The sequence below is a fragment of the Eumetopias jubatus genome, unplaced genomic scaffold (assembly GCF_037043125.1).
Source record: "Eumetopias jubatus isolate StellerSeaLion01/CBP00866 unplaced genomic scaffold, mEumJub1_p1.0 scaffold_7, whole genome shotgun sequence".
Classification (NCBI taxonomy): domain Eukaryota; kingdom Metazoa; phylum Chordata; class Mammalia; order Carnivora; family Otariidae; genus Eumetopias; species Eumetopias jubatus.
The window spans coordinates 145,999,606-146,024,312 of NW_028274813.1; the positions used below are offsets into that span (position 1 = coordinate 145,999,606).

The window sequence follows — 24,707 nt, forward strand, 5'->3', positions numbered from 1 at the left end:
CTGGGTGGCTCAGTCAGTTAAGCCTCTGACTCTTGATTTCAGCCAGGTTCATGAGATCAAGCCCTGTGTACTTAAGATTCTCTCTCTGCCCCTCCTCCTCCACACCTCTCTCTCTCTCAAATAAATAAATCTTTTAAAAAATTACAAAAATAAATTTAATCATTATAAAAGGGACATCATGCTAAATATAATTGTCCGACTTTTTTCACTGCTATTATATCACTAAGATACATCCACAATCACAGGTTGCTCTGAAGTCTTTTGACAGGTGCATACTATTCCACTGAACAAACAGACCAGAGGCTATGCTCACAGTCTCCTGAGGCTGGTTATAGGGCCTCTGTTATCATGAACTGTGAGAAAAATTATTGCACATTACTACATGTGTAATGAATTCTCTGGGGCAGGGGTCGGCAAACTTCCTATAAAAGGGCCAGAAGTTGGTAATTGTCCTGTGAGTATATAAGAGAATATCATTATGCTTAGGAAATATACACTGATGTGTTTCAGGGTAAAGGGCCTCAAATGGTGGAAAAAAGTTTTCTCTGGGGGCCCCTGAGTGGCTCAGTTGGTTAAGCATCTGCCTTCAGCTCAGGTCATGATCCCAGGGAGGGTCCTGGGACTGAGTTCCGCATCAGGCTCCCTGCTCAGCAGGGAGTCTATCCTCCCTCTTCCTCTGATCCTCCCCCCTGCTCATGGTCTTGCTCTCTCGCTCTCTCTCTCTCTCGCTTTCTCTCAAATAAATAAAATATTAAAAAGTTTTCTCCGTGAGTGTTCTTTGTAGTATTTTTATTTTTACGTTTTATACGTTTTAAATTATTTAAAAAGGGTAAAAATGGAATACTCCCCCCTGAAAACTTTTCATGAACACAAGGAAAAAGGAATTAAAAATGTTCAAAACAGATCTGTCATAAGTGCTTGAATGGAGGTATGTTTCCATAGCTCCTCACTGCTATGACCTGACCCATAGCAGGTTTACACACCTGCATCCACTTCAGAGTAAAATGCATCTTTCCAACCACAGCACCTGTCTTGGAAATCCCTGTGTCTTCGAAGAGAAAGGGTTTTGCCCAGGGTCCTACATTCCCAGAAGAAAGCTTCTGATAGACCCCAGGAGAACTGGGCCTGGAAAGCCACACATCCTCAGGCAGAGCTTTTAAAAAGGCTCTTCCAGGGGGCCTGGGTGACTCGGTCGGTTAAGTGTCTGCCTTTGGCTCAGGTCACGATCCTGGGGTCCTGGGATCAAGCCCTGCACCAGGCTCCCTGCTCAGTGGGCAGTCTGCTTCTCCTCCCTCTGCCCCTCCCCCTGCTGGTGCACGTGCATGCTCGCTCGCTCTCTCTCACGTGCTCTCTGAAATAAATAAAATCTTTTTTTTTTTAAAAGTCTCTTCCAGGCAAGTCAGTCCCCAGGATTGATCATTTTAGTACTTTAATCAAAATGCTTCAGACCACTGCAAAGTGCTGGGCTTTGTTTAAAAAATATATAGCACTCCAAATTTTGAGCTTCAATTACTTAATAACTTCCCAGATATTTAGATCTGAAAGAAAAGAGCTTATAGAAAATAGTGAAAGATCTTGAAAGTGCAAAACCATTTCCACTTCTGATCCAGAAGTGAACAAATCTCCAACACCATTTATGTGCTTAAAAAGAACTCTACCTCTTGGAATATGTACTGAAGTACTTGTGAATGAGAGGAAATGCTGCATCTGGGATTTGCTTCAGAACAGTACATGTGTAGGGGCACCTGGGTGGCTCAGTCGGTTAAGCGGCTGCCTTCGGCTCAGGTCATGATCCAAGAGTCCTGAGATCAAGCCCCACATCAGGCTCCCTGCTCAGTGGAGAGTCTGCTTCTCCCTCTCCCTCTGCCTGCCCTCTCTGCCTACTTGTGCTCTCTCTCTCTCTCTCTCTGTCAAATAAATAAATAAAAACGAAAAAAAGAACAGTACATGTGTGGAGGTGTCACAGACAAATGGAGATTACTCTTGAGGGTTCATAACACTATTTTCTGTGTCTCTGTACATTTTGGAATTGCCAGCAATTAACAGTTTAATACACATATATATGAGATTTCAAATCCCTCATCCCTGTGGGTGATAAGGCAGCAGCTAGTGGCTTTGCCTGCAGACACAAAGGGTCCTCAGGCCAGGCAGATAGCCTGGCAGTCACTCCCACCTATTTAAAATTTTTAAGTTCCTTCCAGCTTAGTTTTAATTGTCCACATCTTTTTTTTCCTGTGGTAATTTAAAAGTCTTTCAGAGGTAAGAGTTTTTGCAAACAGCCATTTTCAGACTGCTAAAAAGCTCATAAAGTGAATACTTTGTTCAGAAAACCATAAAATCCTGAGTGGGCTCCTCCCACCCAATGCCCCAAGGGTCCCCAGGGAGCTGGGGTATGAGCTGGCCTTGACTAAACACTGCAGAAGATCACCAGGGAGGCTGTAGGCTGTGCACAAATGCCAAATCTCCAACCTCACTCCGATTCTTTAGAGATATGGTGGCTCTGGACACCTGCGTTTTTAGAGCCCCGCCGCTGAGAGTCTCTGGCTCACACTTTGAGAAACTGTTTCAGGACACTGGTCTCCCATATGGGGTGTACCATATAATCCTTTGAAATGATGTAAGAAAAGAGTGGAACAACTGTATTTTTACCTAACAAAGACAAGGAATTAAGCCGCTCTAAGAGCTACTCACCTGGCCCCAGCCCTCTCCTGCCCTGTGTCCTCAAGGAGCAGTGGAAGCCCATAGCTCTGAGGGCTCACAGGTGCCCCATCACTGAGGGCCTGGCCCAGAGACGTGTCACTGTTAACACTGAGCTTTAACCAAATGAACTGCTATGGGCTGAAATGTTCCCCCCACCCCAAATCCATATGTTGAAGTCCTAATCCCCAGTACCTTAGACCTCATGTAAAGTGGATCTTTACAGGACTAATTAAGGTAAAATGAGGTCATAGTGTGGCCCTAAGGCAATATGGCTAGTGTCCTTATAAAAAGAGATGAGGACACAGACATAGGGAAAAGGCCATGCGAGGTAAAAGGGAAGATGATCATCTATAAGCCAAGGAGAGGCTTTGTCGAGATAAACCACCCTTGCTGACACCTTGATCTTAGACTTCCAGCCTCCATAACTGTGAAGAAATAAGTTTCTGTTGTTTAAGACACCCAATCTGTAGTACTTTGTTACAAGAGCCCTAAAGGACTAACACACAAACCCTTTGGCAAGGTTTCATTCCTGCAAAGATACTCGAGATGGGAAGAAATCAGGCATCCTGGCAGCCCCCCGCACCCTCTAGTTACCTGGCCTCACTACAAGCTGCAGGCCTGGGGAGTTCTAAAACAGCCAGCAAAAGGCCACCACAACCAACAAGCACACACAACACTGTCTCCTACATCTTAGTCACATCCTTTGCAAACTATTATCTATTATCAACTGCACACACTTTATGATTTACCCACCAAACTCAGACATAGACACTACTTACATTTATAAACCACCAAATGGAGCTCATGCTTGGAGTCACTTTAGGGATGGAGCAAGCAAATGAAAATGACAGGGATGTGAAATGCTGTGCTTGCCAAAAATCACCTTTTTTTTTTTTTTTGCAGGAGCTAATAAAGCAGATAAAAGATGAAAGGAGAAATACTAAGTGTGTATAATTTATTTAAACTCAGTTTTCTTTTTTTTCTTTTTTTTTCTTTTTTATAAACTCAGTTTTCAAGCAACATGAGGAACTCAGAAGCATCGACTTGGCCTATGGGTGGAGATATGGGATGAGACAGCACTACTCCATCACTCCTTTATGGGAACTGCCGGCTTAATAGGCAGAGCCTGTGAACCAGCACGGGGCTACAATCATCAGGAACCAACCAGTTCTTAAGCTTGGAGAGCTATGCAAGAGTGTGTAGATGGCCTGGACAGATCTCGGGTGAGCCGGCCAGCTAAGGAACTTGGAAGAGGTGACTTGGCTTTCAGGCATGCATGTGCCCTCCTGTGGCTAATACATGATAACGGGATCTTCTAGAAGAGCTGGCAGGGCTGCCTAGTGGGGGCATGCTCTCCAATTACTCTAAATGAAATCAAGCTCTTGAGGCACACAGAGTTCTAAGCACACTCTCAAATATGTCATCTTGGCCAACTATGAAGGAATGCACATGACCTATGTAAAAAGGGAGGATTGAGAGAGAACTTGAGACTTTCACACTTAAGAGTCTGCAGGAAGGGCATGCGTGGCCACAGGGCCCAGGGCCACCCCTACCCCAGTCTGTGGGGGCCCCGAGGCTGAGTCATACCTAGAGATCAGACAATACAGCACATCTCCCTTCCTGCCTTGACCTTGTGGCAGAATCAGGACAATAGAGAGATCCAAAAGCTTCTCAAAAGCCCTTCCAGAATCACAACTAATTCCACACAACCTATGGGGTAGGCCCAAAATGTGTGACTGGAATATAAATGATACATAGCAAACCCAGCACAGGGTCACACAGAAGTGCAGGGCAGCAAGTCACATCCCCTGTGGCAGCTGTTCCAGTCCTTGGCCATCCTGGCAGATGCATCCCCAAGTGGGCTCACCCCACTCTGTTCATTTCTAGTGTGAGGTGTGCTGTATGTGGACGTGGAGAAGGTTACAGCTTCCCACATCTCACGTGCATGGTCTGCCAGTGACATATGTGAAAGGATGTGTTCCCTTTTCCTGGTGGAGGGCAGTGGGGGAGTGTTGATTCTCCATTTACTCAGCTGGCAGTTTCAGAGGGCAAGAACCTTCCCACCCCACCATGTCCACCCTTTGCATGGGCTTACCTTGCAGTATGCACTCAGCCAATCTTATCTGGAAGAGGCAATTATCTAAGAGGCAAATTATTAAAACACAAAAGAAAAATTAAATGAAAATTAGTCTTTAAAAATTAAATTAAAAGTTAAATATAAATAATTAAATAAAAAATATGATAGTTAACTTTATGTGATAACTTGGCTATGCTATGGTATTACTCCATTTTTGTCAAATGCCAGTCTAGATGTTGCTATACAGGTGTTTTTTAGATGTGATTAACATTTAAATCAGCAGACTTTGAGTAAAGCAGATTACCCACCATACTGTTGGTCGGCATCATCTAATCAGTTGATAGCCATAAAAGAAAACATAAGAGGACTGAGATCCTCCAAAGAGGAACAAATTCTGCCTCCCACCTGCCTCTGGACTCAAGCTACCACATCAACTCTTCCCTGCATCTCCAGCCTGCCTACTGTAAATTCAGACTTGCCAGCCTCCACATCCTGTGAGCCAACTCCTTAAGATAAGTTCGTGTCTCCCTTTCTCTCTCTCTCTCTCTCTCTCTCTATATATATATATATATATGTACACACGCACACACATTCTATAGGTTCTGTTTCTTTGGAGAATCCTGACTACTACACAAACCCCATGTTCATCAAAACAAAAAAAAAAATACAACTCATGTGTACAAAATCATTATCAGTGTGGTCTCCAGAGCAGCAGCAAGGCTGACTTTCCAGAGTGTGAAATTATCAAGCTCCTGCATTTTGCTTGCTTTAACACACTTAAGTTATTCAGTGATCTCTGGGGACAGCATACCCCAAGGAATCAAGAGTCCAGGTGGTTTTAGAGCTCATTGGTTTTGTGAAGACTGGTCCTTCTAGGCAGGATTTGTGGGAAAAAAAAAAAAGAAAATTATTTAAAATAAATAGCTTGAGTAGGTCAGGGACTTAAATACAATGCAAATCTTCATCAGTACTTCTGACTTGAGGCTACAAGGTTCTTCAGAGCAAAGTGTCCCTTCTTCTGAAGATTATCTTGAAGGAAGAATAAATGCCCATCCCCACTGTCCTGGCCAAGACAACATGGGCACAAAGAATGATCATACTAGCTCTGGGCACAAAATTCTGGCTACAGAATCAGGATCTAAGAAGGGAACTCAGTACTCTCTAAGCATTGGTTCTTTTCCACTGTGGAGTAAAACATACCCAAGGGAGAGCGAAAAACTGTATCTAACAAGTCTGGCTAGTGGAGTATCTGAGATATAAATACAAATCACAAATATGCTGGTTTCTAGATCATAGTAGTTATCACTGTCCATCTGTCTTATTCACAACTAAAAACTCTGAAAGCCACGTTTAAGATCCATCATTTCTATCCCCACAGCCATGCACAGAGAGGAGGAGGCAGTCACAATAAAGTTGGGTGTGGGGAGCAACCACTTAAATGAATGCTTAATGAGCTTCTGCTGAACAGCACAAATGCACACCAGGCTCAAACCAACAGAGAGAAAAAACACATCCCTATTTCCTTGAGACCATGTTCTAAGAGGACTTCAATGCAGAAAATTTATACAAATGCAAATCTTATCCCTGGAATGTTCTGAAATCCTATTAGATAACCTAAAATTAGACCAGAGCTGACATGTTTACACCCCACTCATGGCCCACGTTCCCCACTAGCTCCTGCAGCGTTTCTGTGCCTAAGGCCCCTAGCCAAAGGTTCTCCAGATATAAAATATAAGGAAGACAAATACCAAAATGACAGATATAAACCCTACCATATAAGTATTTATACTAAATGTAAATGGACTAGACAATCCAAAGGCAGACACTGACACCAAGAATTTTTAAAAATGAACCAACTGTATGCTATGAGAGACACATTTTAATTCAAAGTTAAAAACAGGGTGAAGCTAAATGCATGGAAAAAGATACACCATGGAAGGAGAAACCAAAAGTGGGCAAAAGTAGCTTTTCTAATACTAGATAAAATGAGACAAAATAGACTTAATGACAAAAATCAATACTAAAAACATGATAAAAGGTCCAAACTCTCAGCAAGATTTAACAATTATAAACACATATCCATCTAACAACACAGCTGTGTAATACATGAAACTGCAGAGAATATAATCTTATATGCACAACATCCTAGAGATTCCACAAAAAATAACGTTAGAGCTAATAAATGAATTCAGCAAAGTCGCAAGATACAAAAGCAACACATAAAAATCAGCTGAACAACCAAAAAATGTATTAAGAAAACATTCTAGGGGTGCCTGGGTGGCTCAGTTGGGCATCTGCCTTCGGCTCAGGTCATGATCCCAGGGTACTGGGATCAAACCCTGGGTTGGGCTCCCTGCTCAACGTGTTGTCTGCTTCTCCCTCTTCCTCTGCCCCTCCCCCACTCCTGCTTGATCTCTCACACACATGCTCGCTCTCTCTGATAAATAAAACCTAAAGAAAGAGGGAGAGAAAAAGAGAGAAACAAACAAACAAACAAACATTCCATTTACAATAGCATCAAAATTTTAAAAAGGGACTTCTGGGGAAGATGGTGGAATAGGAGGATCCTAAGTTTACCTCATCTAGTGGATACAACTAGATAACACCCACATCAGTGTGAATAACCCAGCAAATGACCTGAAATCTGGCAGAACAGATTCTCCACAGCTAAATGTAGAGAAGAGGCCACAGAAAAGGTAGAAATAGCAGAGAGTCAAATGGACCCATGGGACTGTCTTCCAGAGGGAGGTAAACTATGAGCATGGAAAGGTGAAAGCAGCAGACCCCCACACAATGCACCAGCACAGGGCAGACGAATCCCCATAACATTTAGCTTTGAAAACCAGAGGGGCCTAACTTCACAAGTTCTTACAATCAGTGGGGCTTAATACCAGGAACTTTAAAAACCAGGAAGCTCAGCTCTTGAGAGCCTGAGGGCGATAGGAAACTGAGTCCTCAGCCTTCAGGAGACAGCACAACAAACAGTCCCACTGAGATACAGCATAGAAGCAACATTTTGCAATGCCTGGGGTACATGGGAAGGAGATTTGTTTACTAATTTGGAGCATATGCTGGAGGGACAGGGATCTTTGGGAGACTTCTCCAGGAACAAAAGAACTAGTAGGTGCCATTCCCTACACCTCCCAACTCCCCACCACAGATATAAGGACACCTTCAGGAACCAGTGCAGCACCAACACTCTACACCTAGCTTGCTTATAGCACACCTCACCCCCATGCACACCCCCACCAAATTAGCCAGCCTAGGCAGTTTTCCCAGGCAGCAGCAGGTCCTGCAGTGAGCCAACTCGGACTCTGCAGGCACTGTGGAGCCCCACCCCCGCGTTCTCCTGGGGACTGCCCCATCCAGTTCACCCTTGGCTCACCCAAAGAGGTGCTACAAGCCTGGCAGTATACAAGCAGTCCCAATATAGGCCAGCACCACTTCAAAGTGACTCTGCCCAGGGAGAGGGGAAGATAACCACACACACCAGGCAGACAGCAGCCCCAGCAGTGAGCTGGGGGTAGACATTTGGTCTGACTGCAGGCCCCACCCACAATGAAAGATCCTCAGGGGACAACACAGGAAAGCACCCTTCAGTTCAGTGCTTCTACAGTTTTGGCAAATGCCTGATCTGACTCATCTCAAGATCAAGACTGCCCCAGACTAACCCACTAACAACAAAAGGACCAAAACTTGACCACAACAGGCAAAGGGAGCCCCCACAATGACTGGCCTGAAGGCAAGTGCAGTTCAGCCAAAACAGTAGGGCAAACACAATATACATAGAAGACATTGCTGAAATGCCAGGTTCTGGTGAACAGGAGACATGGCACTGTAAGGCACTTTAAGACCTCTTTTTCATAAGGCCATTATTTTTCAGGAGCAGGAAATATAGCTTTCCTAAGACACAGAAACAGACACAGAAAGTTCAACTAAATGACAAAACAAAGGAATATGTCCCAAATGAAAGAACAGAAAAATCATGGCAAGAGACCAAAACAAAACAGAGATGAGTAATATACCTTATAGAGAATTTAAAGTAATGATCATAAAGAACTGGACTTAAAAAAAACAATAATAAAAGAAAAGATACTCAGTGGACTTGAGAAAAACGTGGAGGACTTCAAGGAGACCCTCCAAAAAGAGAAAACATAAAAAAGAACCAATCAGAGATGAAGAACTCAATAAATTAAAAATACACTAGAGCAAACAAACAGTAGACTAGACGAAACAGAACAATGGATCAGTGACTGTAGGACACAGTAATGAACCACAATCAAGCTGAACTGGAGAGAGAGAAATAATAATAAAAAAATGAGAAGAGACTAAGGGAACTCAGCAACATCATCAAGCATAGTAACAATTCTCATTATAGGGATCCAAGAAGGAAAAGAAAGAGAAAAGGAAACAGAGAATTTATTTCAAGTAATAATACTGAAAACTTCTTAAATCTGGTGAAGAAAACAGTAATCTACATCCAGGAGGCACAGACAGCCACCAACAAAACCACTCAAGAAGATCCACAGGCTGAAACCATAATTAAAATGGCAAAAAGTAGAGATAAAGTAAAAAATTTAATGCAGCAAAAGAAAAGGAGACAGTTACATAGAAGGAAAACCCCATAAGGCTATCAGTGGATTTTTTAGGAGAAACATTGCAGGCCAGAAGAGAGTAGCATGATGTATTTAAATGCTGAAAGAAAAAACCTGCAACCAAGAACACTCTATCCTGCAAGACAGAAGACATAGTTTCCTAGACAAAGAAAATATAAAGGAATTCATCACCACTAAACCAGCCTTACAAGAAATGTTCAAGGGACTCTCTCTTCAGTGGAAAGGAAAGACCACAAGTAGGAGTAAGAAAAGTAGGAAGCATAAAGGCAGTAAAATTAAATATATATATACAATGATACTGATGGCAAGGGATTCACAAAAGGATGTAAAGTATGGTACCATATACATAAAAATGTTGGGAGGAGAGGAGTAAAGAATGGGTTCAAACTTAAGCAACCATCAACTTTACATAGCTATATGCCTAAGATGTCATATATAAACCTAATGATAACCACAAATCAAAAACAAGTGATATGTAAAAAATAAAGAGAAAGGAATCTAAGTATATGCTAAAGAAAGCCAGCAAACCATGAAAGAAGAGAACAAGAAAAGAACAGAGAACTACAAAAACAAGTGTAAGACAAGTAACAAAATGGCAATAAACACATACTTATCGATAATTACTTTGAATGTAAATGGACTACGGCTTCAATCAAAAGATAAAGAGTGACAGAACGGATAAAAAAGCAGCACCCATTTATATGGTTCCAACAAGAGACTCATTTCAAACCTAAAGACATATACAGACTGAAAGGGAAGAGATGGAAAAGCATTTATCATGCAAATGAAAGTGAAATGAAAACCGGGTTATCAACACATATAGCACAAAACAGACTTTAAAACAAAGACTGTAACAAGAGACAAAGGACACTATATAATAACAAAGAGGAAAATCCAACAATTGTAATATTTATGCCCCCAACTTGGGAGCACCCAAATACATAAAACAATTAATAACAAACATAAAGGAACGAATCAAGAGTAATAACAATAATAGTAGGGGACTTAAATGCCCCGCTTACATCAATGGACAGATCACCCACACAGGAAATCAACAAGGAAACAGTGGCTTTGACCAGTCTGGACTAAATAGATTTAACATATATTCAGAATATTCCATCCTAAAACACATTCTTTTCAAGTACACAGAACATTCTCCAGAATAGATCACATGACACCACAAAACAAATCTCAACAAATTCAAAAAGACTGAAGTCATACCATGCATCTTTTCTGACCACAATGCTATAAAATTAGAAATCAACCACAAGAAAAAATCTGGAGAGCACAAATATATGGAGGTTAAATAACATGCTACTAAAGAACGAATGGGTCAATGAGGAAATCAAAGAGGAAATAAAAAAATACCTGGAGACAAATAAAAATGAAAATACAACAATCTGAAATCTCTGGGATGCTGAAAAGCAGTTCTAAGAGGGAAGTTTATAGCAATGCAGGCCTGCCTCAAGAAGCAAGAAAAATCTCAAATAACCTGCCCTTACATCTAGAAGAGCTAGAAAAAGAACAAAAAACAAACCCCAAACCAGCAGAAAGAAGGAAATAGTAAGATCAGAATAAATATAAATGATAAAAAAAAGCCACAATAGAACAAATCAATGAAACCAGGAGCTGGTTCTTTGAAAAGATCAACAAAACTGATAAACTTCCAGCAAGACTCATTAAAAAAAAGGTGGAGGGGAAGCAGAGAGAGGACTCGAATAAACAAAATCACAAATTAAAGAGGAGAAATAAACAACACCACAGAAATACAAATGATTTTAAGAGAATATTATGAAAAACTATGTTAACAAACTGGACAACCTAGAAGAAATGGATAAATTCCTAGAAACATGTAACTTCCAAAACTGAAGCAGGAAAAACAGAAAATTTGAAGACTGATTACCAGCAATGAAACTGAATCAGTAATAAAAAGCCAACAAAGAGAAGTCCAGGAACAGACAGCTTCACAGGTGAATCATACCAAATATTTAAAGACTTAATACCTATTCTTCTCAAACTATTCCAAAATACAGAAGAGGAAGGAAAACTTCCAAATTCATTCCATGAGGCCAGCATTACCCTGATACCAAAAGCAGATACCAAAAGCAGATAAAGACACCACTAAGAAAAACCCCTACAGGACAATTTCTCTGGAACACAGATGCAAAAATCCTCAGCAGATCAAGAGTTAAGTGTTGAAGGAGGAGGGGGGCCCTTAAGTATGTCTTGTCCCTTGAACACAGGTAGATTGCTATCAAATCATTCTGAAAACCCAGTAAATCATTTGGAGGTCTGAGAAAACAAAACTGCAAGTCTACATGTAGAAAAGCAACCACCTTGGGGTGCCTGGGTGGCTCAGCTGCTTAAGCATCTGCCTTTGGCTCAGGTCATGATCCCAGGATCCTGGGATCAAGCCCCGCAACCCTGCTCAGCAGGGAGCCTGTTTCTCCCCCTCTCTTTGCCCCTCCCCCCACTTGTGCTCTGTCATGTGCACGCTCATTCTCTCTCTCTCAAATAAAATCTTTAAAAAAAACTAAACAACATAATAATATTCACATCATAAAGTCCCAGAAAATGAAGAGAGAGAAAAATAGCTGAAAACTTCCCTAATCTGGGGAAGGACACAGACATCAAAATCCACGAAGCACAGAGAACTCCCATTATATTCAACAGAAGCCAACCATCACTAAGGTATATAATAGTCAAATTCACAAAATACACAGACAAGGAAAGAATCCTGGAAGAAACAAGGGGAAAAAAAGTCCTTAACCTACAAGGGAAGACAGATCAAACTTACTGCATATCTGACCACAGAAACATGGCAAGCCAGAGAAAAACAGCAGGAAATATTCAAAGTGCTGAATGGAAAAAATAAGCAGCCAAGATTTCTTTATCCAAAAGGCTGTCATTCAGAATAGGAGAGATAAAGAGTTTCCCAGCAAAAACTAAAGGAGTTCATGACCACAAAATCAGCCCTGTAAGAAATTTTAAGAGGGACTCCTTGAGTGGAGAAAAACCCAAAAGCAACAAAGACTATAAAGGACCAGAGAACATCAGCAGAAACACCAACTCTACAGGTAACACAAGGGCACTAAATTCACATCTTTCAAAAATCACTCTGAATATAAATGGACTAAATGCTCCAATCAAAGGAGACAGGATATCAGAATGGATAAAAAAGATCCATCTACATGCTGCCTCAAGAGACTCATTTTAGACAGAAAGACACCTTCACATTGAAAGTGAAGGAATGGAGAACCATCTGTCATGCTAATGGATGTCAAAAGAAAGCCAGAATAGCCATACTTAAATGAGAAAAACTAGGTTTTAAACAAAAGACTGTAACGAGAGATGAAGGACATTATATCATAAAGGGGTCTATCCATCAAGAAGATCTAACAATTGTAAATATTTATACCCCCAACTTGGCAACACCCAAATATATAAATCAGTTAACAACAAACATAAAGAAACTCATTGATAGGGGCACCTGGGTGGTTCAGCTGGTTAAGCGACTGACTCTTTATTTCGACTCAAAGGGTCATCTCCTCAGAGTCCTGGGATCAAGACACACATCTGGTTCTGTGCTCAGCAGGGATTCTGCTTGAGGATTTCTCTCCTTCTCTCTCTGCCCCTCTTCCTGCTCTCTTTCTTTCTCTCTCTCTCTAATAAGTAAATAAAACTTAAAAAAAAAAACCACCTCATTGATAATAATATAATGATAGTAGGGGACTTTAACGTCCACTTAGAGCAATGGACAGATCACTTAAGCAGAAGATCAATAAGCAAATAAAGACTTTGAATGATGCAATGGACCAGGTGGACTTAACAGAAATATTCAGAACACTTCATCCTAAAGGAGCAGAATACACATTCTTTTCATGTACACATGGAACACTCTCTAGAATTGATCACATGCTGGGTCATAAATCAGGACTCGACCAGTACAAAAAGACTGAGATCATACAAGCATATTATCAGACCACAGTGCAATGAAACTTGAAGTCAACCACAAGAAAAAAATTTGGAAAGACCTCAAATAATGAAGGTTAAAGAACATCTCCTAAAGAACGAATGAGTTAAAAGGAAATTTAAGAAGAAATTAAAAAGTCCATGGAAGCAAATGAAAATGAAAACATGACAGTCCAAAACCTTTGGGATGCAGCAAAGGTAATCTTAAGAGGGAAGGAGTTGCAATACAGGCCCACCTCAAGAAGCGAGATAAGTCTCAAACACAACCTCACCTTACACCTAACAGAGCTAGAACAAGAACATCAAATAAAGCCTAAGACCAGAAGAAGAAAGGAAATAATAAAAATTAGAGCAGAAATAAATGATGTAGGAACAACAACAAAAAAAAACCCCAGTAGAACGGAGTAATGAAATTGAGAGGTGGTTCTTAAAAAGAATAAAATTGATAAACCCCTAGCCAGACTTATCAAAAAGAAAAAAGACCTGGATAAAATCATGAATGAAAGAAAAGAGGTCACAACCAACACCACAGAAATACAAACAACTACAAGAGAATATGATGAAAAATTATACGCCAACAAACTAGGCAACCTGGAAGAAATGGACAAATTCCTAGAACCTTACAAACTACGAAAACCGAAACAGGAAGAAATAGAAAATTTGAACAGACCCATAACCAGCAAAGAAATTGAGTCAGTAATAAAAAATCTCCCAACAAACAAAAGTTCTGGGCCAGATGGCTTCCTAGGGGAATTCTACCAGACATTGAAAGAAGAGTTAATACCCATTCTTCTCAAACAGTTCTAAAAAACAGAAATGGAAGGAAAACTTCCAAACTCATTCTATGAAGCCAGCATTACAATGATTCCAAAACAAGGCAAAGACCTCACTAAAAAGGAGAATTACAGGTCAATATCCCTGATGAACATGGATGCAAAAATTCTCAATAAAATACTAGCAAATCGAATGCAACAGTACATTAGAAGAATTCTTCACCACACTCAGATGGGATTTATTCCTGGGCTGCAAGCCTGGTTCAGTATTTGCAAATCAGTCTATGTGATACACCACATTAATAAAAGAAAGGATAAGAACCATATGATCTTCTCAATAGATGCATAAAAAGCATTTGACAAAATACAGCAGACTTTCTGGATCAGAACCCTCAACAAAGTAGGTATAGATGGAACATATCTCAACATCATAAAGGCCGTTCATGAAAGATCCACACTCAACCAACTGAGCTACCCCAGCGCCCCTGCAAACAACATATCTGATAAAGGGTTAGTATCCAAAATCTATAAAGAACTTGCACCACCACGTACTTACCGAAAGGATATAAAAATACAGATTCAAAGGGGTACATGCACCCAGATATTTATAGCAACATTATCAACAATAACCAAACTATGGAGAGAGCCCAAATGTCCATTAACTGATGAATGGACAAGAAGATGTGGTGTAATATATATGCAGTGGAATATTACTAAGCCATCAAGAAAGATGAAATCTTGCCATTTGTAATAATGTGGATGGAGCTAGATTATGTTATGCTAAGTGAAATAAGTCAGAGAAAGACAAATACCATATGATCTCACTAATATGTGGAATTTAAAGCAGAAAACAGATGAACATATAGGAAGGGGAAAAGAAAAAAGGAGAAAAGGAAACAAACCATAAGAGACTCTTAACAATAGAGAACAAACTGAGAGTTGATGGAGGGAGGAGGGTGTGGGGTAGGCTAGATGGGTGATGGGTATTAAAGAAGACACTTGTGATGAGCACTGGGTATTGTATGCAAGTGATGAATCACTGAATTCTACTCCAGAAACCAAAATAACAAATAAATAAAAATAAAAATCGTCAACAAAATACTAGCAAATCAACCAACTATGCATTAAAAATAATCATTCACCATGATCAAGTAGGATTATTGCCAGGAGGCAAGGGTGGCTCAACATTTGCAAATCAATCAATGTGATATATCAATAAGAGAAAGGATAAAAGCCATATAATGTTTTCAACAAATGCACAAAAAGCATTTGACAAAATACAACATCCATTCATGATAAAAACTCAACAAACCTAGAGTTAGAGGGAACATATCTCAACTTAAATGTGAAAAACCCAGTGAACATCATACTCAATGGGAAAAAAACAGAGCTTTTCCCAGATCAGGAAAAAGACAACGATGTCCACTCTCACCACTTTTTTCCAACATAATACTAGAAGCCCTAGTCACAGCAATCAGACAACAAAATGAAATAAAAGGCATCCAAATTGGTAAGGAAGCAGTAAAACTTCCACTATTTGCAGATGATATGATACTATATAGAGAGAGAATTGGAAGACTCCATCAAAAAACTACTAGAACTCATAAACAAATTCACTAAAGTCCCAGGATACAAAAATCAATGTGCAAAAATATGTTTCATTTCTATACACTAATAATGAAACAGCAGAAAGAGAAATTTTAAAAAATCCCATTTACACTTACACCAAAATTAATAAGATATCTGAGAATTAACCTAATCCAGGAGGTGAAAGACCTGTACTCTGAAAACTATAAAACACTGATGAAAGAAATGAAGATGACACAAAGAAATGGAAAGACACTCCATGCTCATGGATTAGAAGAATAAATATTGTTACAATGTCTACACTACCCAAAATAATGGACAGATTTAATGCAATACCTATCCAAACAACAACAGCATTTTTCACAGAACTAGAACAACCTTAAATTTATAGAGGACCACAAAACTCACCAAATAGCCAAAGCAATTTTGAAAAAGAAAAGCAAAACTGGAAGTATGATTATTCCAGACTTCATATATTACAAAGCTGTAGTAACCAAAACAGTATGGTACTGGCACAAAAACACACAGATCAGTGGAACAGAATAGACAATCTAGAAGTAAACTTACAACTATATGGTCAACTAATCTTTGACAACGCAGGAAAGAATATGCAATGGAAACAAGTCTCTTCAACAAATAGTACGGGGAAAACTGGTTAGCTACATGCAAAAGAATGAAACTGGACCACTTTCTTGTACCATACACAAAAACAAACTCAAAATGGATTAAAGACTGGGACGCCTGGGTGGCTCAGTCAGTTAAGCATCTGCCTTTGGCTCAGGTCATGATCCCAGAGTCCTGGGACCGAGTCCTGCATAAGGCTCCTTGCTCAGTGGGGAGTCTGCTTCTCCCTCTGCCTGCCACTCCCACTGTTCATGCTCTCTCTCCCCGCCCCCCAACAAATCGTTCAATCAATCTTTAAAAAAAAAAAAAAGTGGATTAAAGACCCAAATGTGAGACATGAAACCATCAAAATCCTAGATGAAAGCACAGGCAGTAATTTCTCTGACATTGGACACAGCAATAAAAGCAAAAATAAACTATTGGAACTACATTAAAATAAAAAGCTTCTGCATAGCAAAGGTAACAATCAACAAAACTAAAAGGCAACCTATGGAATGGGAGAAGTTATGTGCAAAAGACATATCTGATAAAGGGTTAGTATTCCAAATATGTAAAGAACCAATACAATTCAACACCCAAAAAACATATAATCCAATTAAGAGATGATCAGAAGATATGAACAGACATTTCTCTAAAGAAGACATACAGATGGCCAACAGACACATCACTCAACATCTGGGAAAACCATATGCAAATCAAAACTACAATGAGCTATCACCTCACACCTGTCAGAATGGCTAAAATCAAAAACACAAGAAACAAGTGTTGGTAAGAATGTGGAGAAAAAAGAACCCTTGTGCACTGTTGCCAGGCATGCAAACTGGTGCAGCCAATCTGGAAAGCAATAAAGAGGCTCCTCAACAAGTTAAAAATAGAATTACCCTATGACCCAGTAATCCCACTACTGGGTATTTACCCAAAGAATAGTAAAACACTACTTTGAAAAGTTATATGCACCCACCCCTACGTTTATTGCAGCATTATTTTCAATAGCCAAATTATGGAAGCGACTCAAGCGTTCATCAACAGATGAATAAAGAAGATGTGATATATATACATATATATATACACACATATATATATACACACACAATGCAGTATTATTCAGCCATAAAAAATGAAATCTTGCCATTTACAACAACATGGATGGATCTATAATGCTAAGTAAAATATGTCAGCTAGATAAAGACAAATAGCATATGATTTCACTCATGTGTGGAATTTAAGGAACAAAATAAATGAAGAAAGAAAAAATGAGACAAACCAAAAAACAGACTCTTAACTATAGACAACAAACTGATGGTTACCAGAGGAGAGGTGGGTGGAGGGATGCGTGAAACAGATGAAGGGGATTAAGAGTACACTTACCCTGATGAGCAGTGAGTAATGTATAGAATTGTTGAATCACTTTATTGTACACCTAAAACTAATATAACACTGTATGCTAACTACACTGGATGCCAACTATGCCAGAATTAAAATAAAATTTAAAACAGGAAAGAAAAATATATTTAAGAATAGATTTAACCAAGAGGTGAAAGATTTGTACACTAAAAATACAAAACACTGCTGAAAGTAATTGAAGACACAAATAAATATATTTCATGTCCCTGGACTGGAACACCTAATATTGCTAAGATGACAACATAACCCAAAGCAATCTACAGATTTGATGTAATGTCCTTCAAAATTCCAACAGTGTTTTTTGCAAAAATAGAAAATCATGCCCCCAAATTAATACAGAATTGCAAGGTACCCAGAATAGCCAATTGAAAAAGATCAACAAAGTTGGAGGTATCACACTTACTGAATTCAAAACTTACTATAAAGCAGCAGTAAACAATGTGGTACTGCCATAAAGACTGACATGCTGACTGATGACAGCATAGAGAGCCCAGAAATAAACCCTTGCTTATATAGTCAGTGATTTTCAACAAGGGTGTCAAGACCATTGCAGGGGAAAAGGACAGTCTTTTTAACAAATGGTGCTGGGAAAACTGGATATTTGCATGCAAAAGAATTAAACTGGGCCATTACCTTACACTATCTACAAAAGTTAACTCAAATAAACAAGCTAAACAAAAGAGCTAAAACTGTAAAACTCTTGGAAGGAAATACGTAGGAAAAGCTTCACGACACTGGATTTGGCAACCATTTCTTAGATATGTCACCAAAACACTGGCAACAAAGAAAAAAATAGATAAACTAGACATGAAAATTAAAAACTAGCACACCCACCCAAGGATGGTGTCAATGAGTGAAAAGACAACTTGCAGTATGGGAGAAAATATCCACAAATCATATATTTGATGAGAGACTGATATTTAAAATATATAAAGAATTCCTATGACTCAACAGCAAAAAGACAAACAACATGATTAAAAAATGTACAAAGGACTTGAACAGACCTTTCTCCAAAGATATATGAAGGGCAAATAAGTATAGGAAAAGATGTTCAACATTTCTAATCATTAGGAAAATGCAAATCAAAACCAGAATGAGATACCATTTCACACCCATTAGGATGGCTGTTATCAAAACCAAAAAACCAGAAAAGTGTTGGTAAGGATGTGAAGAAATTGGAACCCCTCTACACTGTTGGGAATGCTGGTGCAGCTGCTGTGGAAAACAGTATGGCAATTCCTTAAAAAAAAAAAAAAAAACTAACCATTGAATTACCATACGATCCAGCAATTCCACTTCTGGGTATATACCGAAAAGAACTGAAAACAGGATCTGAAAGAGGTATGTGTACACCCATGTTCATAGTCGCATTCTGCAATAGTAAAAGGTGGGAACCCAAATGTCCATCAACAGATGAATGGACAAAGAAAATATGGTATATACATACACTTGAATATTATTCAACCTTAAAAGGAATTAAATTTTGATATATGATACAAATGGATGACCTTGCAGACATACTAAATGAAATGACAGAAACAAAAGGACAAATATTGTACAACTGCACTCATATAGATATCTGAAATAGTCAAGTTCATAGAAAGAATGGTGGTTGCCAGGTACTGGGGAAATATACGAATGTGGATGTTTTGTTTAATGGGCACAAAATTTTTTTTTAAAGATTTTATTTATTTATTTGAGAGAGAGAATGAGATAGAGAGAGCATGAGGGGGGGAGGGTCAGAGGGAGAAGCAGACTCCCTGCTGAGCAGGGAGCCCAATGCGGGACTCCATCCCAGGAATCCAGGATCATGACCTGAGCCAAAGGCGGTCGCTTAACCAACTGAGCCAACCAGGCACCCTGGGCACAGAATTTCAGTTTGGGATGATGAAAAAGTTCTGGAGATGAATAGTGGTGATGCTTGCACAACAATTTAATGTATTTAATTCTCCTAAACTGTACACTTGAAATGGTTAATATGGTAAATGTTAGGTCATTTAACATTTTCCTTAGTAAAATAAAATCAGGTAGGGTGATTCCTCCAATTTATTTTTGTTTTTAAACATTTTTAAAGCTATTCTAGTTTATTTCCTCCTTCATATAAAGTTTAAAATCAGTGTCTTTTATTTATACATCCTGTTGAGAAATGAACTCCCAAAACGGCATTTTAAGTGAAAGAAGCCACACTAAAGACTACAAATTGTATACTTTCCTTTATGGTAAATTGTCAGAAAAGGCAACTCTACAGAAGACAGAAAATAAATAAATAAATTAGTGATTAGCTAGCGTAGGGTTAGAAATGGGGATTACCTATATTCAGTCATGTGGAATCTTACTGTTCTAAGACTGGATTACAGTGATGGCTGTACAACCCTGTAAATCTACTATAAATCACTGCATGATTAAAGTAGGTTAATTATGTACATTATACCTCAACAAAGTTGTTTAAAATATTTTTTTCTGAGATATTTGATTGGAATTGTGTTAAATATTTAGATCAATTTGGAGAGAACTGACACCGTTACTATGTTGAGTGTTCCAAACCCAGACCATAGCATGCTTCTCCATTTATTTACATTTTTTTCACTCATTTGTTTTCATTCATCAACATTTTGTCGTTTTCAGGACATAGATCCTGTGTTTTTAGATTTATATCTAAGTATTTGATTTCTTTGAAGCTACTGAAAATGGTATTTTAAAATTTCACTCTCTAATCATACATTGCTAGTATATAGTGACTGACATGTGTTGACTTTGTATTTTGTGACCTTGCTAATCTCACTTACTAGTCCTAATAGCATTTTCGTAGATGCCTTGGATTTTCTATATAGATTATCACATCTGCAAATAAAAGACAGTTTCATTTTCCCTGCCAACTTCCATGCCTTTTATTTCTTTTTCTGTCCTTATTGAACTGGCTAAAATAAAGTTCTTAAATTATGTAGATGTAATTAATCCATACTATCCCATGACTGCTAAGAGCTGGCTAAATCTTAGTAGCAAAAACAATAAAAGTAGCTTAAACAGGTTAGTTACTTAAAACGTCACCTTTAAAAAATAATTTTTCTCATATAAAAACTTCAGAAAACATAGCACTAATAGTAACTGTCCCTTCTACAATATTTTCCTATATTCTCATTTGATCTTCATGAAATCTAAGAGGTACTTTTCCCATGTTACCAAAGAAGGAAAATGAGCCAAGGCAGGCCAAGCAATGTGCCCACTTGGCCTCAGATAATCATGCTGGAGCAAACAGACATCAACAATCAAAGCAGCAGACTTACCAGAACCCAACTTGATCTCACCTGCTTAAGTCTCTGTCATGCAGGCACTAAGCTGACCTCTCTGTAAGATGGTGCTAGTGAAACACAAATCAAAAGCCAGAACACATCACAGAGGGAGAGGGACAACTGGGAAGTGGGGAGGCAAGTGCTCCTGGAGTGGTGCCTGAGCAAGCATCGTCCTTAAAAGAATCACAGGTGATTCAGTAAGTGTGTGAGGGTCAGGTCCTAGGATCTAACATTTGGGGCAAGGTATTTTGGGCAGATTCTTTCTAATTTTTAACCTGAAGCATGTGAGTAAGATAAATGGATTCAAAGTCTGGCTCTACTATTTACCAGGCACATAATCTTGGATACATACTTCATTTCTCTTTTCAATTTCCTCATCCAATAACTGCACCTACCTTTGACAGCTGGGAGAATAATTAGTTTGTAAAGGACTCAGAATAAGAGTTAGCAACACTGCCTATTTCTGCAACTAAAGTTTTATTAAAACACAGCCACACTCTCATCACATATTGTCTATGCTGCTTTGATGTTAGAACAGTAGAATGATGTAGTTGTGATAAAGACCATATGGCCCCAAAAGGCATAAATATTCTCTATCTGGACCTTTACAGGAGAAATAACCCTGGCTTAGAACAATGCTAGAGCACAGGTATTCAAGAAATGTTAGCTATTATTTTAACCCACACTCACTTCCAGAATGGTAAGCTTGAGTATGTGCACAAAGATATAAACAAAAGCACTGACTATGGTGGTGACAGATGTGAAAGAACAGTATCAATTAACAAGAGGCTGATTAAACAAATTATAATCCACCCATACCATGGAACACTATACAGCCATTAAAAAGAATGAAGGAGGGGCGCCTGGGTGGCTCAGTCAGTTAAGCATCTGCATTTGGCGCAGGTCATGATCTTGGGGTCCTGGACCCCTGCTCAGCAGGGAATCTGCTTCTCCCTCTCCCTGTGCCCCTCCCCCTGTTCGTGCATATGCAAGCTCCCTCACTCATTCTCTCTCTCAAATAAATAAATAAAATGTTAAAAAAAAAATAAAGGAAAATCTGTGTATATATACTGTATATGCCAACATGTAAGGATCTCCAAGATCTTTAAATGAGCCAAAGTCATTAAGTGGAAAGGTATGATGATATATGCAATATATAATCTCATTATGTTACCAAAAGAACACAAAAAACCAAAAACTACATGTATGCACAGAAAAGGCTATATAGTACCACAGAAGCACTGAGGGAATTTCACCGTTAATATACATAGTTCTGTACTTTTCAATTTTTTAATAAGTGGGTGTTTTATAATTTTTCTCATGACTTAAAAATATTATTTGAGGGGCACCTGGGTGGTTCAGTCGGTGGAGCCACAGGCTCTTGGTTTCCCCTCTGGTGGTGATCTCCGGTGGTGGGATCCAGCCAACCAGAGGCTCAGGATTGGGTGGGGAGTAGGCTTGAGATTCTTTCCCTCTGCCCCTCGCCCCACTCACACACTGCTCTCTCACGTGCTCTCTCAAATAAATGGATAAATCTTTAAAGAAATATATTATTTGAATCTCTCAGGTTGTATCCTACATGTGTACTTTTTCAAAACTTTATGTCTTTACCCCTCAGCGACAAACCAGAAAATAGATTAATCTCAAATGCATTGCGCTAAGTGAACTAAGCCACACACAAAGGCCACATATTCTGGAAAAAGCAAAATGTCCGAATGGAGAACTCAGGTGTTGCCAAGAGTTGTAAATGGGGGGAGGGGTTGCCTACAAAGAGACAGCTGAACCAATCTGGGGGGTGACAGAACTGTTCTGTATCTTGATTGTGACGGGAGTCCTATGACCATGAATTTATCAAAACTCATAACCATACACCAAAAAGCAAACTTTACTATATGTAAGTTTAAAAATAAATCCAAATAAACACACATACAAAAAACCAACAAAACAGAAAATTTTTCTTTGAGCGACCTATCAGCACACAAACATATGTGTTAACACAGGAAATGTTTTCCACCACAATTCTGTTTGCCTCTGTCACGGAGATGATGCTGCGGAGGAAGAAGGCAGCAGAGAATCAAACATTAGCACCACATTCCTACTGAATTCCTACAAATGCGGACTTGCCGTGGTCCACATTTAAATAATAGTGATTTCTTTTCAGCTCTGTGCCTGCACATCTACACTTCACACGGAAAACCATTACGACATTCAGGGATAAGGGACAGCAGAGGTGGGACCCTTTAATGGTCCAGGCACAGAAACTGCAGCCCCTGGCTGCTGAACTGGAGAGGATTTTCTGGCACAATCACCAAGCTACTCCGAGTGGGTGACGGAGTGTCAAGCATACCAATCTGATATACAGCACCAGGAATCACTGCTGCTTCAATCACGAATCATTTAAGGAATAATATTAGAAAAAGGCCAAGAAATTCCCCTGGGCTCACGAAGCAGCAAAAACTGTCCAGTGTGGCACACAGTACCCTCTACTACTAGAAAAGAAACACTCCAAACATCTCAGTTGCCCACAGAAGCGCAGATCATCCAACACTGGGTTTAATAAGCAATTGCTATCTGTACTCTTCAGACGTAACACTAGAGTGGACATGGCCTGGACGCCTCTCCCAGCTTAAAAAACACTCCTTAAACCCCATTTCCAAATTACTCTCACCATTTTTCTCACACCCACAACATGCTGCAAACTAAACGCACGCATTTCAGGCTTAAAATACACAATTCAGTATGGCTGTGCGGAACAGCGCTGCCCACTTAACAATCCGGCGCCTTAACAAAGCCCAAAACTCCTGTCCAAGAATCTGCAAAATGGTTTCGCTTGGCCAGAGTCTCCCTCCTTCCCTCAGAGAGGGGCACAAAGCAAGCAAAAACTGGTTCGGGTCTAGTCGCACGGTATTAGTCCAGGCTGCCTGCGCCTTACTTTCCAACAATAACGACAAAACACCAATATACCCTCCCCACTGGAGCTCTGCCATGTGCCGGGGACTAGGGATCCGGGACGCCGGCGCAGGGGCCGGGGCGCGGGGTCGAAGGTCAGGGGCCGGAGGGCTTTGGGGCAGGGAATGTGAGGGTGTCCAAGGGCGCACAGACCGGGATGCGCTGGTGCTGGGGGTTCGGAGGCACGGAAACTGGCGTGCGGGGGCCGGGGCGATCCCGGGAGGCCGCGCCGCCGGAGAGGCCGCGCCGCGGAGAACCAAGTCCTAGGCGCCCGCGAGGCCAGGGTGCGGCCCCGCTGCCGCAATGCCCGACTCGGTTCCGAGGGCCGCCCGGACCCCACAGGGGTTGCAGGGCTGGGCGGGGGCAGCAGCCTTCCTCACCTGGGTCGACGGCGGCCGCGGCTCCAGGGGTCCCAGGCGGACCCTGGGAGTTTCCTGGCTGAGTGAGTCACTCGGGCGGGCCGGGAATGCGCCAGGAAACACCCGGCCTCCTCCCCTTCCTCCCGGGGCGGGGGCTCTCCCGGCTCGGCCTCTTCCTCCCGGCGCTCCTCCCTCCGCGCTCGGGCCGCGGCCCTGGCTGCTCCCTCTTTTGCGCCGGGCACGCTCCACCGCCCCGCGGATCCTGCCGGGCCGCGCACGCCTTATGCCTATCAGCTGTAAGGAGGCGACGGAGAGGCCCTGGCCGCGCTCTCCTCTGGCCGCCTAAGGTGCTTCCA

At 40.4% G+C, this 24,707-nt stretch overlaps 1 protein-coding gene across 4 annotated transcripts in view; it reads right to left on the bottom strand.

Moving 5' to 3' along the window:
- The window catches only part of CYFIP1 (cytoplasmic FMR1 interacting protein 1), a 118,097-nt gene extending 93,608 nt beyond the window's left edge, over window positions 1–24,489 (bottom strand). For 3 of the 4 annotated variants that reach the window (XM_028087285.2, XM_028087286.2, XM_028087283.2), the window contains exons 1-2: window positions 24,373–24,458; window positions 4,796–4,840 (exon numbers count right to left, since the gene is read on the bottom strand). The gene's annotated coding sequence lies outside the window, so the exon portion shown is untranslated. Of the gene's footprint in view, window positions 1–4,795; window positions 4,841–24,372 lie in introns of all 4 variants that reach the window. The other variant, XM_028087284.2, reaches the window with a different exon arrangement.
- Between the last annotated feature and the right edge of the window lie 218 nt (window positions 24,490–24,707).